The following is a 19,006-nucleotide window of genomic DNA, read 5'->3' as shown; positions in this document are numbered from 1 at the left end:
GGCATCACTGACTCGATGGACGTGAGTCTGAGTGAACTCCGGGAGTTGGCGATGGACAGGGAGGCCTGGCGTGCTGCGATTCATGGGGTCGCAAAGAGTCGAACACGACTGAGCAACTGATCTGATCTGATCTGATTCTGTTGTCTTCTGCCATAGACAACATGAATCAAGCAAAGTATACACATGGCCCCTCCCACTTGAAGATCCTCCCCACTGCTCACCCTATCCCACCCCTCTAGGTTGCCACAGAATACCATCTTGAGCTCTCTGTGTTATATGGCAACTTCCCATTAACTATTTATTTTGCATACAGTATGGTATATGTTTCAGTGCTACTGTTTCAATTAATCCCACCCTCTCCTTCGCTTGAACTGCAAGGAGACCAAATCAGTCAATCCTAAAGGAAATCAGTCCTGAATATTCATTGGAAGGACTGATGCTGAAGCTGAAACACCAAAACTTTGGCCACCTAATGGGAAGAACTGACTCCTTAGGAAAGACCCTGATGCTGGGAAAGATTAAAGGCAGGAGAAGTGTATGACAGGGGATGAGATGGTTGGATGGCATCACTGACTCTTGATGGACGTGAGTTTGAGCAAGCCCCAGGAGTTGGTGATGGACAGGGAGGCCTGGCATGTGGCAGTTGATGCGGTCATAGAGAGTCGGACATGACTGAGTGACTGAACTGAACACCTTCCCCTGGTGTATCCAAAGTCTGTTCTCCATGAATTTCTATTCCTGCTCTGCAAATAGGTTAATCAGTACCATTTTTCTAGATTCTATATATATGCATTAATTTATGATATTTACTTTTCTCTTCCTGACTTTCTTCACTATATCTGATATTATATATGTATATACATATATATATACACACACCATAGCTTCTTAATCCATTCATCTGTTGATGGATGCTTTAATGTCCTAGGGTGCATTTATTTTTCAATAATTGTTTTCTCAGGGTATATGCCAAGTAGTGGGATTGCTGGGTCATGTGATAAGTTTATTTCTAGCTTTTTAAGGAATCTCCATACTGTTCTCCATAGTGGCTGTATCAATTTACATTCCCACCAACAGTGCAAGAGGCTTACCTTTTCTCCACCCTCCTCCAGCATTTATTGTTTGTAGATTTTTTGATAACAGTTCAATCCAGTGTGGACTGATACTTCATTGTTTTCATTTGTGTTTCTCTAATAATGAGTGACATTGAGAATTTCTTCATGTGTTTGTTGGCATCTGTATGTGTTCTTCAGAGAAATGTCTGTTTAGGTATTCTGCCAACTTTTTGATTGGGTTGTCTGGTTTTCTGGTATTGGGGTGTTTGTGTATTTTTGAGATTAATTCTTTTCAGTTGTTTCATTTACAATTGTATTATCCATCCTGAAGGTTGTCTTTTTACCTTGTTTATACTGTCCTTTGCTGTGCAAAAGATTTTTAGGTTTAATTAGGTCCCACTTACTTATTTTTGTTTTTATTTTCATTACTCTAGGAGGTAATGAGGTCAAAGAGGATCTTGCTGTGATTTCTGTCAAAGAGTGTTCTGCCTATATTTTCTTCCAATAGTTTTGTAGCTTTTGGTCTTACATTTAGGTCTTTGATCCATTTTGAATTTATTTTCTGTATGGTGTTAAGAAGTGTTCTAATTTCATTGTCTTACACTTAGCTGCCCAGTTTTCCCAGCACCACTACTGAAGAGTATGTCTTTTCTCCACTGTATAGTCTTGTCTTCTTTTTCAAAGATAAGTTGCCCATGGGTGGTGGGTTTATTTCTGGACTTTCTATCTTGTTTCACTCTTTTATATTTCTGTTTTTGTGCCAGTACCATACTATCTTGATGGCTGTAGCTCTGTAGTATAGTCTGAGTCAGGAAGGTTGATTCTTCCAGCTTCATTTTTCTTCCTAAAGATAGCTTTTGCTATTTGGGGTCTTTTTTTGCTTCCATACCAATTGTGAAAAATTTTTTCTAGTTCTTCAAAAAATGCCATTGGTAATTTGATAGGGATTGCATTGAAACTATAGATTGCTTCAGGCAGTATAGTCATTTTCACAATATTAATTCTTCATGATATATCTCTCCATATGTTTATATCATCTTTAATTTCCTATATCAGAGTCTTATAGTTCTCTGTAGACAGGTCTTTTTCTCCTCAGGTAGGTTTATTCCTAGGTATTTTATTCTTTTTGCTGCAATGGTGAATGGGATTGAGTCCTTAATTTCTCTTTTTTATACTATATTGTTGTTGCATAGGAATTCAAGATATTTCTGAGTCTTAATTTTGTATTCTGCAACTTTACTAAATTCATTGATTAAGTCTAGTAATTTTCTGGTGGCATCTTTAGAGTTTTGTATGTAGAGTTTCATGTCATCTGCAAACAGTGAGTTTTACTTCTTTTCCAATCTGTATTCCTTTAATTTATTTTTCTTTTCTGATTGCAGTGGTTAGGACTTCTGAAACTACATTGAATAATAGTAGCATGAATGGGCACCTTTCTCTTCTTATTCATCTTAAAGGGAATGCTTTCAGTTTTTCATGATTGAGAATAATCTTTGCTGTGGATTTTTCATATTTGACCTTTGCTATGTTAAGGTAGACCCCTTTTGGGATTCCTTGGTAGCTCAGATAGTAAAGAAGCTGCCCACAATGCGGGAGATCCCTTCTAAACCCATTATCTGGAGAGTTTTTTTTTTTTTTTAATCATAAATGGGTATTAAATATTGTTAAATCTTTCCCTGCATCTATTGAGATTATGTTTTTTATCTTTCAATTTGTTTATGTGGTGTATCACATTGATTGATTTGTATATATTGAAGAATACTTGCATCCCTCTTGATCATGGTGTGTGATCAAGGATGGTGTGTGATCCTCTTACTGTGTTGTTGCACTCTGTTTCCTAGAATTTTGTGGAGGATTTTTGCATCTATGTTCCTTAGTAATATTGGCTTATAATTTTCCTTTTGTGTGTGTGGCATCTTTGTCTGGTTTTGGTAGCAGGGTGGTGGTGGCCTCTTAGGATGAGTTTGGGTGTTCCTCCCTCTGCAATATTTTGGAAGAGTTTAAGGATAGGTGTTAATTCTTCTGCAAATGTTTGATAGAATTCACTTATGAGGTCACCTGGCCTTGGGCTTTTATTTGTTGGAGGATTTTTGATCAGTTATGATTTCAGTGCTTGTGATAGGAAGGTTTATATTTTCTATTTCTTCCTGGTTCAGTTTTGTACTTTTATAAGAGCTTGTCCATTTCTTCCAGGTTGTTTGTTTTATTGCCATATAGTTACTCATAATCAGATCAGATCAGTCGCTCAGTCGTGTTCGACTCTTTGCGACCCCATGAATCGCAGCACGCCAGGCCTCCCTGTCTATTACCAACTCCCGGAGTTCACTCACTTCCATCGAGTCAGTGATGCCATCCAGCCCTCTCATCCTCTGTCGTCCCCTTCTCCTCCTGCCCCCAATCCCTCCCAGCATCAGAGTCTTTTCCAATGAGTCAACTCTTCACATGAGGTGGCCAAAGTACTGGAGTTTCAGCTTTAGCATCATTCCTTCCAAAGAAATCTCAGGGCTGATCTCCTTCAGAATAGACTGCTTGGATCTCCTTGCAGTCCAAGGGACTCTCAAGAGTCTTCTCCAACACCACAGTTCAAAAGCATCAGTTCTTCGGCGCTCAGCCTTCTTCACAGTCCAACTCTCACATCCATACATGACCACAGGAAAAACCATAGCCTTGACTAGACGAACCTTTGTTGGCAAAGTAATGTCTCTGCTTTTGAATATGCTATCTAGATTGGTCATAACTTTCCTTCCAAGGAGTAAGCGTCTTTTAATTTCATGGCTGCAGTCACCATCTGTAGTGATTTTGGAGCCCAGAAAAATAAGGTCTGACACTGTTTCCACTGTTTCCCCATCTATTTCCCATGAAGTGGTGGGACCGGATGCCATGATCTTCGTTTTTTGAATGCTGAGCTTTAAGCCAACTTTTTCACTCTCCACTTATAATAGTCTTTTATTAACTTTGTATTCTTCTGTTTTAACTTCTCCTTTTTCGTTTCTAATTTTGTTGTTTAGAGTGTTTTTTTCTTGATGAACCTGGCTAATGGTTTGCCAATTTTGTTTATCTTCTCAAAAAACTAGCTTTTAGTTTTATTGACTTTTGCTATTGTTTCCTTCATGTCTTTTTTCATTTATTTCTGCTCTGGTCACTATCATTTCTTTCCTTCTACTATCTTTGGTTTTTTTTTTTTTTTTAATCTTCTTTTTCTAGTTGCTCTAGCTGTAAGGTTAAGTTGTTTATTTACCATTTTGTTGTTTCTTGAGGTAGGCTTTTATTGCTATCTCTTTTTGCCACATTCCATAAATTTTGGGTTGTTGTGATTTCATTGTCATTTTTTTCCCTAGATATTCTTAAATTTCCCTTTTGATTTCTTCAGTGACTTTTGGTTATTTCAGAGTGTGTTGTTTAGCCTCAATGTGTTTGTATTTTTTACATTTTTTTCTTTGAAATTGATAGTATTGTGGTCAGGAAAGATGTTTGATGTGATTTCAATTTTCTTAAATTTATCAAGGCTTGATTTATGACCCAAGATGTGATCTATCCTGGAGAATGTTCAAGTGTACACTTGAAAAAGAAGTGTACTCTGCTTTTTGGGGATGGAATGTCCTGAAAATATCAATTAGGTTTATCTGGTCTAATGTGTGACTTACGGCCTGTGTTTCCTCATTGATTTTCTGTATGGGTGATCTGGCTTTGACATATGTTGGGTGTTAAAGTCTCTTACTATTAATGTGTTATTGTTGGTTTCCCCTTTTATGGTTGTTAGCATTTATCTTATGTATTGAGGTGCCCCTATGTTGGGTGCATATATGTTTATAATTGTTACATCTTCTTGGATTGATACCTTGATCATTATGTAGTGTCCTTCCTTATCTCCTGTAACTGTTTTTATTTTAAAGCCTATTTAGTCTGATATGAGTGTTACTCCCACTTTCTTTTGATTCCCATTTGCATGGAATATCTTTTTTTATCCCCTGACTTTGCATCCACATGTGTCCTTAGGCTTGAAGTGGGTCTCTTATAGGTAGCCTATGCACAGGCCTTATTTCTGTCCATTCACCCAGTCTGTGTTTTACAGTTGGGTAATTTAATCCATTTATATTTAAGATATTTATCAATATGCATGTTCCTATTGCCATTTTCTAAATTGTTTTGGGTTTGTTTTGGTGGGTCTTTTTTTTTTTTTTTTCTCTTGTGTTTCCTGCCTAGAGAAGTTCCTTTAGTATTTGTTGTAAGGCTGGTTTGGTGCTGCTGAATTCTTTTAGCTTTTGTTTGTCTATAAAGCTTTTTATTTCACTGTCAAATCTGAATGAGATCCTTGCTGGGTAGAGTAATAATGTTAGTTGTAAGTTTTCCTTTTTCTTCACTTTGAATATATTCTTCCACTCATTTCTGGCCTGCAGAGTTTCTACTGAAAAACCAGCTGTTAGCCCTATGGGATTCCTTTGTATGTTATTTTTTTACTTTTCCCTTGCTGCTTTTAATATTTTTTCCTTGTATTTGATTTTTGTTAGTTTTATGAATATGTGTCTTGGCTTATTTCTCTTTGAGTTTATCATGGACTGCCTGGATTTTGGTGGATATTTTCTGTCCCATGTTAGGGAAGTTTTTGACTACTAATATAATCTCCTCAAATATTTTCATATACCCTTTCTTTTTCTGGTACCCTTATAATTCAAATGTTGTGTTTAACATTGTACCAGAGGTCTCTGAGAAAGTCCTCAATTCTTTTCTTTTTTTTTTGTTTTACTCGGCAGTTACTTCTATTATTCTATCTTCCAGCTCACTTATCTGTTCTTCTGCTTCAGTTATTCTACTATTGATTCCTTCTAGACTATTTTAATTTCAGTAATTATGTTGTTCATCAGTTTTTGTTCATCCTTTATTTTTACTAAGTCTTTATTAAATGTGTTAAACGTTTTTTTTTTTTTTTTCCTCCATTCTGTTTTTTATATTTTGATACTTCTTTACTATCATTACTCTAAATTTGTTTTCATGTAGTTTGCCTGTTTCCTCTTCATTTGCTTGGTCTTGTAACTTTTTACCTTGCTTGTCTTCTGTAATATATTTTGTTGTTTCTTTTTTATTTTTTTCTGATGGTTGGAACTGTGTTCCTCCCTTACTAGTTGTGTGGCCTGAAGTTTTCCAGCAATAGAATTTGCAAGTTGGGTAGCTCTGGGTCTTGGTGTTGAAATGTGAACGTCTGGGATATCTCACTCCAATAAGGATGCTGTGGGGCCTGATATGGGCTTCTCAAGTGGCTCTAGCAGTAAAGAAACCTGCCTGCCAATGCAGGAGACATAAGATATGTGGCTTCAACCCCTGGGTTGTGAAGATCCCCTGGAGGCAGGCATGGCAACCCACTCCAGTATACTTGTCTAGAGAATTCCTTGGACAGAGGATCCTGGAGGACTACAGTCCATATGGTCACAAAGAGTCAGATACAACTGAAGTGACTTAACACACACGCACAGGGCTTGATATTCTCTGTTACTGCAGTGGTTCAGACTCAGTGCTCCCACCACAAGGACTCAGGCCTGATCTCTGGCCCATGATCCAGGGTCCCACAAGCTGTGGGGTATGGAAAAAAAATAAAGAAAGAAAGAAAGAAAAAAAAAAAGAACAATAACAAAAAATAAAGATATAATAACTTTAGGAAAATAACAAATATATTAGAAAAAATAAGAGTATATTTGAGATATTCCCTGAAGGATAAAACCAGACCCCAAGAACAAAGACAGAGAAGTTAAAAAAAAAAAAAAAAGGAAAAATATTAAAGAGTAAAAAATATTTTATTGGTTTTACCATACATCAATATATTCATATTGGTATACCGCCATACAGGTATACCACCATGGGTATACCTGTGCTCCCCATCCTGAACCCCTCTCCCACCTCCCTCCCTGCACCATCCCTCTGGGTCCTCCCAGTGCACCAGCCCCAAGCATCCTGTATCATGCAAAACCAATACAATATTGTAAAGTAATAAGCCTACAATTAAAACAAATAAATTTATATTAAAAAAAGAGTAAAAAATAAAACAAGTTTAGAAAACTAACAGAAAAAAAAAAAAAAAAAGAATATGTATGAAACAACTACTGGAAGGTAAAATTGAACTCCACTGGCAAATAGTGAAAAAGCAACACAACACAAAACAAACAGACAAAAATAAAAAACAACAACAAAAAGAAGAGATAAATCTTGGCTGTGAGATGTAGGGCTTAGAGAAGGACTTGGGTGTTAGAGGTGTTTAGGGGCAAGTGAGATTTAGGCAAGGGAGAGTCATGATTCAGGACCCATGCTTCCAAGAAAGGCCCTGGGTGGGGGTGGGTGGCTTCCTGGGCTCCACTCAGCCAAGGGGACCTCTGACTTCCATGTGCAGAGAATCTGGCCTAGGTTCCCAGAAGGCTCCCTGAGGCTGAGTGGGTGGGGGAAATACTAGGTAAGTTTCCCACTCCTCCACATCCCAATGGACCCTCCCTGGCCTGCCTGCTTCTTCTCCAATCCCTCCTGAACCCACAGGAACTACACGGGCAGAGGGTGCCCTCAGAGGGAAACTTGGAAGACTGAAGGGGCCCTGGAGGGTTGAGATGGGTCTGTGGAGAGCAGAGGGTTCAGTCTAAAAGGCCAAGGAGGGCTTGGAAGGAAGAAGGGGCCCTTGAGGATGGAGGGGGCCCCAGAAGGAGGAGGGAACTGGAGGATAGAGGGGTGTCCTGGAGTGTGGAGGCCCTTGCCCAGAGAGCAGATGGGTCCCTGAGGGATGAGGGGGCCTGCAGAGGATGGGGGCTCTGGAGAGGGGAGGAAACTGGAGAGCAGAGGGGATCCCAAGGATTGGAAGTGGGGCCACCAAATGACAGAGCACTCATCCTGGAGGGAAGAGGGTCCCTGGAAGCAAGCTCCAGAGGGTGTTCTGGAGTGGGGAGGGGACCCTAGGGGGTGAAGAAGGCACTGCAGGGCAGAGGAGGGCCTTGGTGGGCAGAAGACCTGGTCCAGAGGGTGGATAGGAGTCTGCAGAGGGATGAAGAGGCCCCAGAGGATGGAGCCCCTAAGGGAGAAAGAAACTAGAGAGCAGAGGGTGGCCTGGGAGGGAGGAAGGGGCCCTGGAAAGGTCCCCTGGAGGCTAGAAGGGACCCTAACCCATAGGAGCTTCCTCCAGTTGTCCATCTTATTCTCCTTCCCCTCTGTCTCATATCCATAGACCCCACCCCAGTGGAGTAAGCCCCAAAGGACAGAGAGACCCCCAAGGACCAAGGGGGTGCAAAATGCTGAGGGGTGTCCCAAACTGTGGAGGTGGTCCCAGAAGGTGGAGTGCTCAGCTAGCAGCCTCAGGGACTCCTTGGTGGAGAGTGAATACCATGTGGTTGCCCACCCATCAAACCCTGAAGGAGCCTCCCCTATTAGCCTGGCCTTTTCTCCTCCTCCACCTAGGTGGAGGCGACCTGAAGGGCAGAGGGTGCCAACTGAGGGCAGAGGGCTCAGCCAAGAGGGTGGAGATGACCCCAGAGGGCAGAAGGGGCCTCCAAGAACAGAGGACCAGGCCCAGGGCACCAGGAGACTTCCCCAGGCCAAGTGTAAGGGGAACCTCAGGGGCTTCCCCTAATGGATACTCCAAACTGTGAGTTTCCCTGCCCACCTCCACTGAGCAAGCACACTGCTCCTGGCACACAAACTGCTCCCCTTCTCCCAGCAGCCCTTCAGTCATGACCATCCCCCAGACTCGACCTTCCCCCACTCCCCCTTCCCCCACTCCCCCTGGCCAGTGCTGGTCACCACCAGGGCTCCTTCAGTAGGCAGGTGTGCCCCAGGTCCCTCACCAGGGCCTGGAGAGTATCACAGGCACGGGGAGACACAGACTCTGTGGCTTCCCTTGCTGCCATCTTGGCTCTGCCCCTTATTTTCTCTTTTTGATAAAGATTTGAAACATATTGCCATACATTGATCATGTATTCTACAAGTTTGCTAAATTAAGTATTCTAATAGTCACCTCTTTAGTGTTTTCAATATATTATATCTCTAATTCAGATTACTCTTATCTCTAATTGTAGTCTGATTGCTGAGGCTAGGACTTCCAGTACTATGTTGAATAAAAGTGGTAATAGTGGGTATCCTTGCATTCTACCTGGTCTTAGAGGAAAGTTTTCAGCTTTTCATCACTGAACATGATATTAGATGTGAACTTCTCAGTTCATGTCTGACTCTTTGTGATCTCGTGGGCTGTGCCATGCCAGGCTTTCCTGTCCTTCACCATCTCCTGGAGCTTACTCAAACTTGTATCTATTGAATCAGTGATGCCATCCAACCATCTCATCCTCTGTTGTCCCCTTTTCCTCCTGCCTTCAATCTTTCCCAGCATCAGGGTCTTTCCAATGAGTTGGCTCTTCACATCAGGTGGCCAAAGTATCGGAGCTTCAGCTACAGCATTAATCCTTCCAATGAATATTCAGGGCTGCCTCCCTTAGGATTGACTGTTTCAATATCCTTGCAGTCTAATGGATTTTTGGAAGTTTTCTCCAACACCACATTTCAAAAGCATCAATTCTCCAGGAACCAGCCTTCTTTATGGTCCAGTTCTTACATCCATACTGTAAAAACCATAGCTTTGGCAATATAGAACTTTGTAGCAAAATAATGTCTCTGCTTCTTAATACATTCTCTAGGTTTGTCACAACTCTTCTTCCAAAGAGCTAATGTCTTTAATTTCATGGCTACAGTCACCATCTGCAGTGATTTTGGAGACCAAGAAAATAAAGTCTGTCACTGTTTCCATCGTTTCCTCATCTATTTGCCATGAAGTGATGGGTGCCATGATCTTACTTTTTTGAATGTTGAGTTTTAAGCCAGGTTTTTCCCACTCTCATTTTTTACCTTCATCAAGTTCCTCTTCTCTTTCTGCCAGTAGGATGGTATTATCTTCATATCTGAGGTTATTAATATTTCTCCCTGCAATCTTGATTCCAGCTTGACATTCATCCAACCCGACATTTTGCATGATGCACTCTGCATGGAAGTTAAATTAGCAGGATGAAACATAGAGTCTTGATGTACTCCTTCCCCAATTTTTCATGAATCTGTTGTTCCATGTCTGGTTCTAACTGTTGCTTCTTGACCTGAATACAGGTTTCTCAGGAGGCAGACAAGGTGGTCTGGTATTCCTACCACTTTAAAAAATTTTCACGGTCTATTGTGATCCACACAACCAAAGGCTTTGGCATAGTCAATGAAGCAGAAATAGATTTTTGGGGGGAACTCCCTTGCTTTCTCTATGATCCAACAGATGTTGGCAATTTGATCTCTGTTTCCTCTGCCTTTTCTAAATCCAGTTTGTACATTTGGAAGTTCTCAGTACACACACTGTTGAAGCTTAGCTTGAAGAATTTTGAGCACTACCTTGGTATCATGTGAAATGAGTGCAATTGTGTGGTAGTTAGCAAATTCTTTGTTATTGCTCTTCCTTGGGATTGGAATGAAAACTGACATTTTACAATCTTGTGGCCACTACTGAATTTTCCAAATTTGCTGACATAATGACTGTAGCATTTACACAGCATCATCTTTTAGGATTTGAACTAGCTCAGCCAGAATTCCATCCCTCCACTAGCTTTGTTCCTAGTGATGCTTCCTAAGGCCCATTTGACTTCACAGTCCGAGAGATGTCTGGTTCTAGGTAAGTGATCACACAATCATGGTTATCTGTGTTATTAAGACCATTTTTGTATAGTTCTTTTGTGTATTCTTGCCACCTCTTCTTAATATCTTCAGCTTCTGTTAGGTCCATACTATTTCTGGCCTTTGTTGTGCTCATCTTTGCATGAAATTTTCCCTTGGTATCTCTAATTTTCTTGAAGTCTTTCCCATTCTCTTGTCTTCCTCTACTTTTTGCATTGTTCACTTAGGAAAATTTCTTATCTCTCCTTGCTGTTCTTGAAACTTTGCATTCAGATGGATATATCTTTCATTTTTTTCCTTTGCCTTGCACTTCTTTTCTTTACTCAGCTATTTGTAAAGCCTCCTCAGGCAGCCATTTTTCCTTCTTGCATTTCTTTTTATTGGGGATGGTCTTGATCACTGCCTCCTGTACAATGTTATAAATCTCTGTCCATAGTTCTTCAGGCACTCTGTCTATCAGATCTAATCCCTTAAATCTATTTGTAACTTCCACTGTATAAGCATAAGGGATTCATGTAGGTCATACCTAATTGGCCTAGTGGTTTTCCTTATTTTCTTCAACTTAAGTCTGAATTTTGCAATAAGGAATTCAATGTCTGAGCCACAACAGCTCCCAGTTTTGTTTTTGCTGACTGTATAGAACTTCTTCATCTTTGAAAGCAAAGAATGTAATCAATCTGATTTCATTATTGACCATCTGGTGATGTCCGCGTGTAGAGTTGTCTCTTGTATTGTTGGAAAATGGCGTTTGCTATGACCAGTGCATTTTCTGGCAAAACTGTTAGCCTTTGCCCTGCTTCATTCTGTACTCCAAGGCCAAACTTGCCTGTTACTCCAGGTATCTCTTGACTTCCTCCTTTTGCATTCCAATCCCCTGTGATGAAAAGAACACTTTTTTTGGTGTTAGCTGTAGAAGGTCTTATAGGTCATCACAGAACCATTCAACTTCAGCTTCTTTGGCATTAGTGGTTGGGGCATAGACTTGGATTATTATGATATTTAATGGTTTGCCTTGGAAAGGGACAGAGATAATTCTGTTGTTTTTGAGATGGTACCCAAGTACTGCATTTCAGACTTTTGTTAACTATGAGGGTTACTCCACTTCTTCTAAGGGTTCTAGCCCACGCCCCGGCTGAACCAGGGTATTCGAAGGAGAGACGGCGTAGGCGAAGATCAGGAAACAATTGCTTAATTAAATGTTAATTAAGGATATAAAGAGTAATAGAATGAGGATAGCTCAGTAAAATTCAGTGAAGAAAAGAGGCTGAAATAAGGATAGCTCAGTGAGGAAATTCAGTGTAGAAAAGAGGCTGAATAATTCAGCCAGAAGGTAAGAGAAAGAACGACATGGTGAGACCAAGTTTCGGTGAACAAGGCCCGCACTTTATTTTTCAAAGTAGTTTTTATACCTTAAGTTATGCACAGAGGATAATGGGGGAAGGGGTAGAGTCAGGCAGCAAGCCAGGCTTTCTTCCTGCAAACTTAGCATATGCAAAAGTTAGGTGATTTGCATCATCTTCTGGCCCGGAGGCCTGTTAACATTTTAAGACCTTTTCTTCAGAAAACTTATTTTTCTCTAAAGGTGATTGGTCAGGAGCCACCCTCCAAAAGCATTAGATAAAGTTGCATTCCTACAGAGCAAAGGTGTGGTGGGCTATAACAAGAAAAAGAATTAACTCAAGGGTCCCAGGTTACAAACATTAAAGCTACTATTTACACCAATTATATTAACCAATACACTGCCAGGGACACAGCAGGTAAGGGATATGGAGACTTAGCAGCAAACATTGGCCCAACAAGTGAAAATCCCTTCACCAATACAATTTCTAATCAATCTTTTAACTACTCAAAAGAATCTGTGTTTCGACAGTTTAGAACATCTCCTGCCTCTCACAGTTGGGAGGCTCTGAACAATCACATGTGGCCGGAAAAACCTATTCAGGCAGGCTAGAGGATTTCCAAAGGAGTTTGTAGGTTAAACACTGTCACACCCAGGAATTATTAACTGGAGCTGTAAGCCAACTCTTTTTTCAGAGAGGTAGTAGGGGACAGCCCCCCGTAAAGTCAGAGGTGTAGGTGAAAGCACAAAGCAGAAAGTAGGCAGACTCTGGTTTTGGGGGTATATGCTCGAGAATTTCCAGGGGGACTCCTGAAGCTCGATCCCGCCTTTGCGTATGCCGAGCCTCCTTCCTCATGACCTTTGTCATGGGCGGAGTTCCTCACGCTGGCTACCGGCAGTGATAGAATTCCAGTTGAGCGATTCCAGATCCTGAAAAGTGCTGCACTCAATATGCAATATGCACTCAATATGCAATATGCCGGCTCCCGGCAGTCATCTAAATTAAATTTGCCCATTCCCATTTAGTTCACTGATTCTTAAGTTGTTGATGTTCATCTTGAAATCTTCTTTTTGACCATTTCCAATTTACCTTGATTCATGGACCTAACATTCTAGGTTCCTACGCAAAATTGTTCTTTACAGCATCAGACTTTACTTTCACCATCAGGCACATCCGAAACTGGGTGGTGCTTCTGCTTTGGCTCAGCCTCTTCATTCCTTCTGGAGGTATTTCTCTGTTCTTCTCCAGTAGCATATTGGTCACCTTATTCTCCCATGATGGTGAAGTAGAAGGACATGAGCTCATCTTCTCCCGCATGAACACCAAAATTGCAAGCTGCTGAACAACCATTGACTGTAAAATGTTGGATGCAACCAAAAAAGATACCCATTTCCAAGGGCAAAGGAGAAGCCACAGGACAGTAAGGGGGCAGGGGAGCATTTAAAATCAAAACTCATACCTGCCAGAGACGCTCGGAGGGCACAAACAAAACCTTGTGCACACCAGGATTCAGGAGAAAGAAGTAGTGACCCCACAACAGACTGAGCTGGACTTGCCTGTGACTGTTTAGGAGTAGCCAGTGGAGGCGTGGGTCAATAGTGGCCTGCCAGTGGAGTCAGGGACTCTGACTACCCCAGTCCTGGGAGTCACACCATGCTGGCACAAGTCCTTTTGGAGAAGGTCGCCATTACCCCTACCATAGTCTGACTTCAGGCCAAACTGCAGGGCAGAAACACAGCCTCATCCATTAGCAGAACACTGGATTAAAGATTTACTGAGCAAGACCCAGTTTTCCCCACCACCAGTCCCTTCCATTAGGAAGCTTCCACAAACCTTTTATCCTCATCCATCAGAGGGCAGACTGGATGAAAACCACCATTGCAGCAAACTAACCAATCTGATCACATGGATCACAGCCTTGTCTTACTCAATGAAACTATAAGTCAAGCCACATAGGGCCACCCAAGATGGATGGGTCGTGGTAGAAAGTTCTGACAAAATGTGGTCCACTGGAAAAGGGAATGGCAAACCACTTCAGCATTCTTGTGTTGAGAACACCATGAACATTATTGAGACATGTTGTCTGTATACCCAGATTCCTTAGAGATTTTAGAGATTTTACCACGAATGTATGATGTTGTGTCTAATGCTTCTTCTGCATCTATTGAGATGATCACATAATTTTTACCCTTAGTTTTCTTGATGTAGTGTATAAAATCAATTGACTCATTGCAGATATTGAACTATTTTTTCATCCCTGGAATAAATTTCACTTCATGTTGTATAATCCTTTCAGTGCTTTATTGAATTCCGTCTACTACTATTTTTTCTGAGAATTTTTGCATCTATATTCATCAGAAATATTGGCCTATAATTTTCTTTTTTTGCAGTGTCTTTGGTTTTGGTATCAGGTTATGATGACCTTGCAGAATGAATTTGGAAGTGTTCCTGCCTCTTAAAAAATTTTTTGAAGTAGTTTGAGAATAGATATTCACTCTTCTTCAGTGTTTTATAGAATTCACCTGTGAAACTATCTGGGCATGGACTTTTGTTAACCAAAGTTTTTTGGTTACTGATTCAATTTCATGACTATTGATCAGTCTGTTCATATTTTTTATTTCTTCCTGATCCAGTCTTGGGAGATTGAACATTTCTAAGAATTATCCATTTTTTGGTTGCTTATTTTATTGGCATATAATTGTTCATTGTTAGCTCTCATGATCCTTTGTATTTCTGTGGTATCAGTTATAACTTCTCTTTTATTTCAGAATTTATTTATTGGTCCTTTCTCTTTTTATGGATGATATGGCCATAAAGTTAATCAATTTTGCAAATCTTTTTGAAGAACAAGCTCTGAGATTCATTGATCTTTTCTGTTGTATTTTTAGTCTCTATTTTTTTTTTTTTAAATTAAAAAAATTTCAGGTATACACGTGCTCCCCATCCTGAACCCTCCTCCCTCCCCCTCCCCATACCATCCCCCTGGGCCGTCCCAGCGCACCAGCCCCAAGCATCCAGCATCGTGCACTGAACCTGGACTGGCATCTCGTTTCATACATGACATTTCACGTGTTTCAATGCCATTCTCCCAAAACTTCCCACCCTCTCCCTCTCCCACAGAGTCCATAAGACTGCTCCATACATCAGTGTCTCTTTTGCTGTCTCGTATACAGGGTTATCATTACCATCTTTCTAAATTCCATATATATGCGTTAGTATACTGTTTAGTCTCTATTTTATTTATTTCTGCTCTGATATTTATTATTCCTTTCCTTCTACTAAATATGGGCTTTGTTTCTTTTTATTTCTAGTCCCTTTAGGAGTAAGTATAGGGTTTTTATTTAAGATTTTTCTTATTTCTGAGGTAGGCTTGTGCTATGGAGAAGGCAATGGCACCCCACTCAATACTCTTGCCTGGAAAATCCCTTGGATGGAGGAGCCGGGTAGGCTGCAGTCCATGGGGTCGCTAAGAGTCAGACATGACTGAGTAACTTCACTTTCACTTTTCACTTTCATGCATTGGAGAAGGAAATGGCAACCCACTCCAGTATTCTTGCCTGGAGAATCCCAGGGACAGAGGAGCCTAGTGGGCTGCCGTCTGTGGGGTCGCACAGAGTCGGACACGACTGAAGTGACTTAGCAGCAGCAGCAGCAGCAGGCTTGTGTTAAGCTTTCCTTTTAGAAGAGCTTTTCTTGCATCCTGTAGATTTTGGAACATTGTGTTTACATTTTCATTTGTCTCAAGGTACTTTTTAATTTTTTTCTTTGATTTCTTTGTTGACTCATTGGTAGTGGTATGTTTTTTAGCCTCCATGTTCTTGCATTTTTACCAGTCTTATTCTTATAAAAGATTTCTAGTTTCATACCATTGTCATCAGAAAGTTGTTTGATATGGTTTCAATATTCTTAAATTTATTGAGGCTTGTTTTATGGTCTACTGTATGATCTATCCTGGAGAATATTGCATGCTGCTGTTTGGGAATGGAACAATCTGCACTTATATATTTAACCTAATGTGTTATTTAAAGGCAAAATTTCATTATTGATTTTCTATCTGAATGATCTGTTCATTGATATAAGTGAGGTGTAGAACTTGTCTCCTACTATTATTTTACTAGTGTCTGTATCTCCTTTTCTATCTGTTAATGTTTACTTTGAGTATTAAGTAAACTCAACATGTATCCCATGTTGAGTGCATAGATACTTACAAGTATTATATTCTCTAGTTGATTTTCCCCCTTTATCATTATATAATATTTTTCTTGGTCTCTTCTTCCAGTCTTTATTTTAAAGTCTGTTTTGTCTTTTATAAGTATTGTTACACATGCTTTCTTTACCTCTGTTATCATGGAATATCTTTTTCCATCCCCTCACTTTCAGTCTGCATGTGTCTCTAGATCTAAAATGCCTATTATAGTCAGCAAATATATGGACATATGGTTTTGTTTTTTAATCTATTCAACTAACATGTGCTTTTGATTGGAGCATTAACCCATTTACATTCAAAGCAATTATTGATAGACATGTACTTATTACTATTTTGTTAACTGGTTTTTCGTTATAATTTTGTTCTCTTCTTCCCTTCCTCTCTTTCCTGGTGATTTGATATCTAACTTCACTACCATCTTTGGATTCCTTTCTCTCTTTTTTGGTAACTAGTAAAAGTTTTTGGTTTATGGTTGTTATATGTATATATAATCTTTTAAGCTGAAAGATTTTAAACCCATATATTTTTATTGATTTCCCCATGTTTCAGACTCATATTTTGCATATTTTTATGTTTTGTGTTCCTTACTGTCTTTAACCTTCCTACTCACTATATAAGTGATTAATCCATTACCTTTGCTATATGTTTGCCTTTCCCAGGGACATTTTTCCTTTCTTCATTTTCTTATATCTAGTTGTGGCCTTTTCTGCTTTTCAATATGTTCTCTGTCCCTTTCTCTCTCTCTTCCCCTTCTGGGATCCCTACAGTGAGACTATTAGTAGAAATAATTTTGTTCCAGAGTTCTTTAAACTATCCTTATTTAAAAATTTTTTTTCTTTTGATATTTTGATTGTTGTTCTGTTTTCCTTATCATTGCTCCATTTCTCTGTATTTTGTAACATGATATTGATTTCCTCTAGTGAACATTTCTTGTAAGACTGGCTTAGTGGTGATGCATTCTTTTAGTATTTGCTTGTCTCTTAAATTCATTATCTTTCCTTCAGTTCTGAATAATATCCTTGTTGGGTAGAGTATCTTTGGTTGTAGGTTTTTTCCCTTTTATCACTTTGAATAAACTGTGCACCTTGCTTCTGGCCCACAGTCTCTGCTGAAAAGTCAATTGAGACTCTAGGGTGTTCCCTGATACATAACTAATTGCTTTTCTCTTACTGCTTTTAATGTTCTCTCTATTTTTTTTTTTTTTTACCATTTTAATTATACTATCTTGGATTTGGACCTTTTTGGGTTCATCTTGTTTGAGACTTTGTGCTTCCTGAATGTGTATATCTGTTTCCTTTTCCAGATGATGTAAGTTTCACTATTACATCTTCAGTATGTTCTCTGTCCCTTTCTCTCTCTCTCTTCCCCTTCTGGGATCCCTACAGTGAGAATATTAGTAGAAATAATTTTGTTCCAGAGTTCTTTAAACTATCCTTATTAAAAAATTTTTTTTCTTTTGATATTTTGATTATTGTTCTGTTTTCCTTATCATTGCTCCATTTCTCTGTATTTTGTAACCTGATATTGATTTCCTCTAGTGTATTTTTTATTTCGATTATTGTATTCTTTTGTTCTAGTGAGTTCTTTTTTATATATTTTCTATCTCTTTGTTGAAGAGATAGAAACTTAGAGACTTCTCATGGAGTCTATTTATTTTTTCCTGATTTTGGTGAGCATTTATGTGGCTATATTTTGAGACTTTTATGTGGTAAATTGCTTAATTTTGTTTAGTTCTTTTTCTGAGATTTTTGTCTTGTTCTTTCATTTGTAAAGTATGACTATGTACCTTCATTTTGCTTTTCTTTGTGTTTGTTCTTAATGTGTTAGGTATATGATGTACATGTCCTGGTTTTGGAAGAGTGACCTCTGTTCCAGGATCCTATGGGGCCTAAGGGTGTAGTCCCCTCTGGGCACGGAGCCAGGTGCTCCTGGGGCATCTTCAGTATGGGCTGTGTGTGCCCTCTTTGTGGTTGAGCTGTAATAGCTGCTGACACCTGGTGTGTGAAGCTGGATGGGGCATTCCAGGATGGGAACCACATTGGAGTGGTGTTGATGGGAGCCAGCCATTGTGAGATGGGGCAGAAACCAAATTTAGAGGGGCTGAAGAGATGGGGAAGAAACTGAATTTGGAAGGAAAGCATATTGACTGGGGCTGGTCCTCAGGGAAATGACAGGGGCCCGTAGTGACAGCTATGTTGATGGAGAGTGACAGAAATGCACCCACCAGCTAGGTGGAAGGAGAGTTAAAAAGGTGATGCTCATTTTTCCCTTCCCTGGAGTAAGTCCCACCAGATCCCTGCCACTCCAGCACAAGCCCTAAATTGAACAAAGTATCTCCTTTTTCTATGACTCAGGTGCTTTTCAAGCTGCTACCTCTGTGCTGCGACTTGAAGTGAGGAAATCTGTGTATGAGCTCTTTAAAAGTGGAGTCCTGGTTTCCCACAGCCCCCCAGCTCTCCTGGTTGTAAGGCTGATTGGTTTTCAAAACCAGAGTTTATGGGGCTCATTTACCTGGTGCAGTTCCCCAGGCTGGGGATTCCGATGTAGGTCTCATGCACCTCTCCTCGTGAGAGGCCTCCACGTTAGTAGTACCCCTCCTACTGTGGATTCTGACCAAATCACATCTCTGCCCCTCCTACCAACATGATGTGTGGTCTTTTCTTTTTGTCCTTTGTTGTAGAAAGTCTGCCCTGCTAGTCTTCAGGTTGTTCTCAGAGACATGTTCTCTATGAAGTTGTGGTTTT

The sequence above is a fragment of the Bos javanicus genome, chromosome 23 (assembly GCF_032452875.1).
Source record: "Bos javanicus breed banteng chromosome 23, ARS-OSU_banteng_1.0, whole genome shotgun sequence".
NCBI classification, from domain to species: Eukaryota; Metazoa; Chordata; class Mammalia; order Artiodactyla; family Bovidae; genus Bos; species Bos javanicus.
This window is presented reverse-complemented; position numbering follows the sequence as displayed.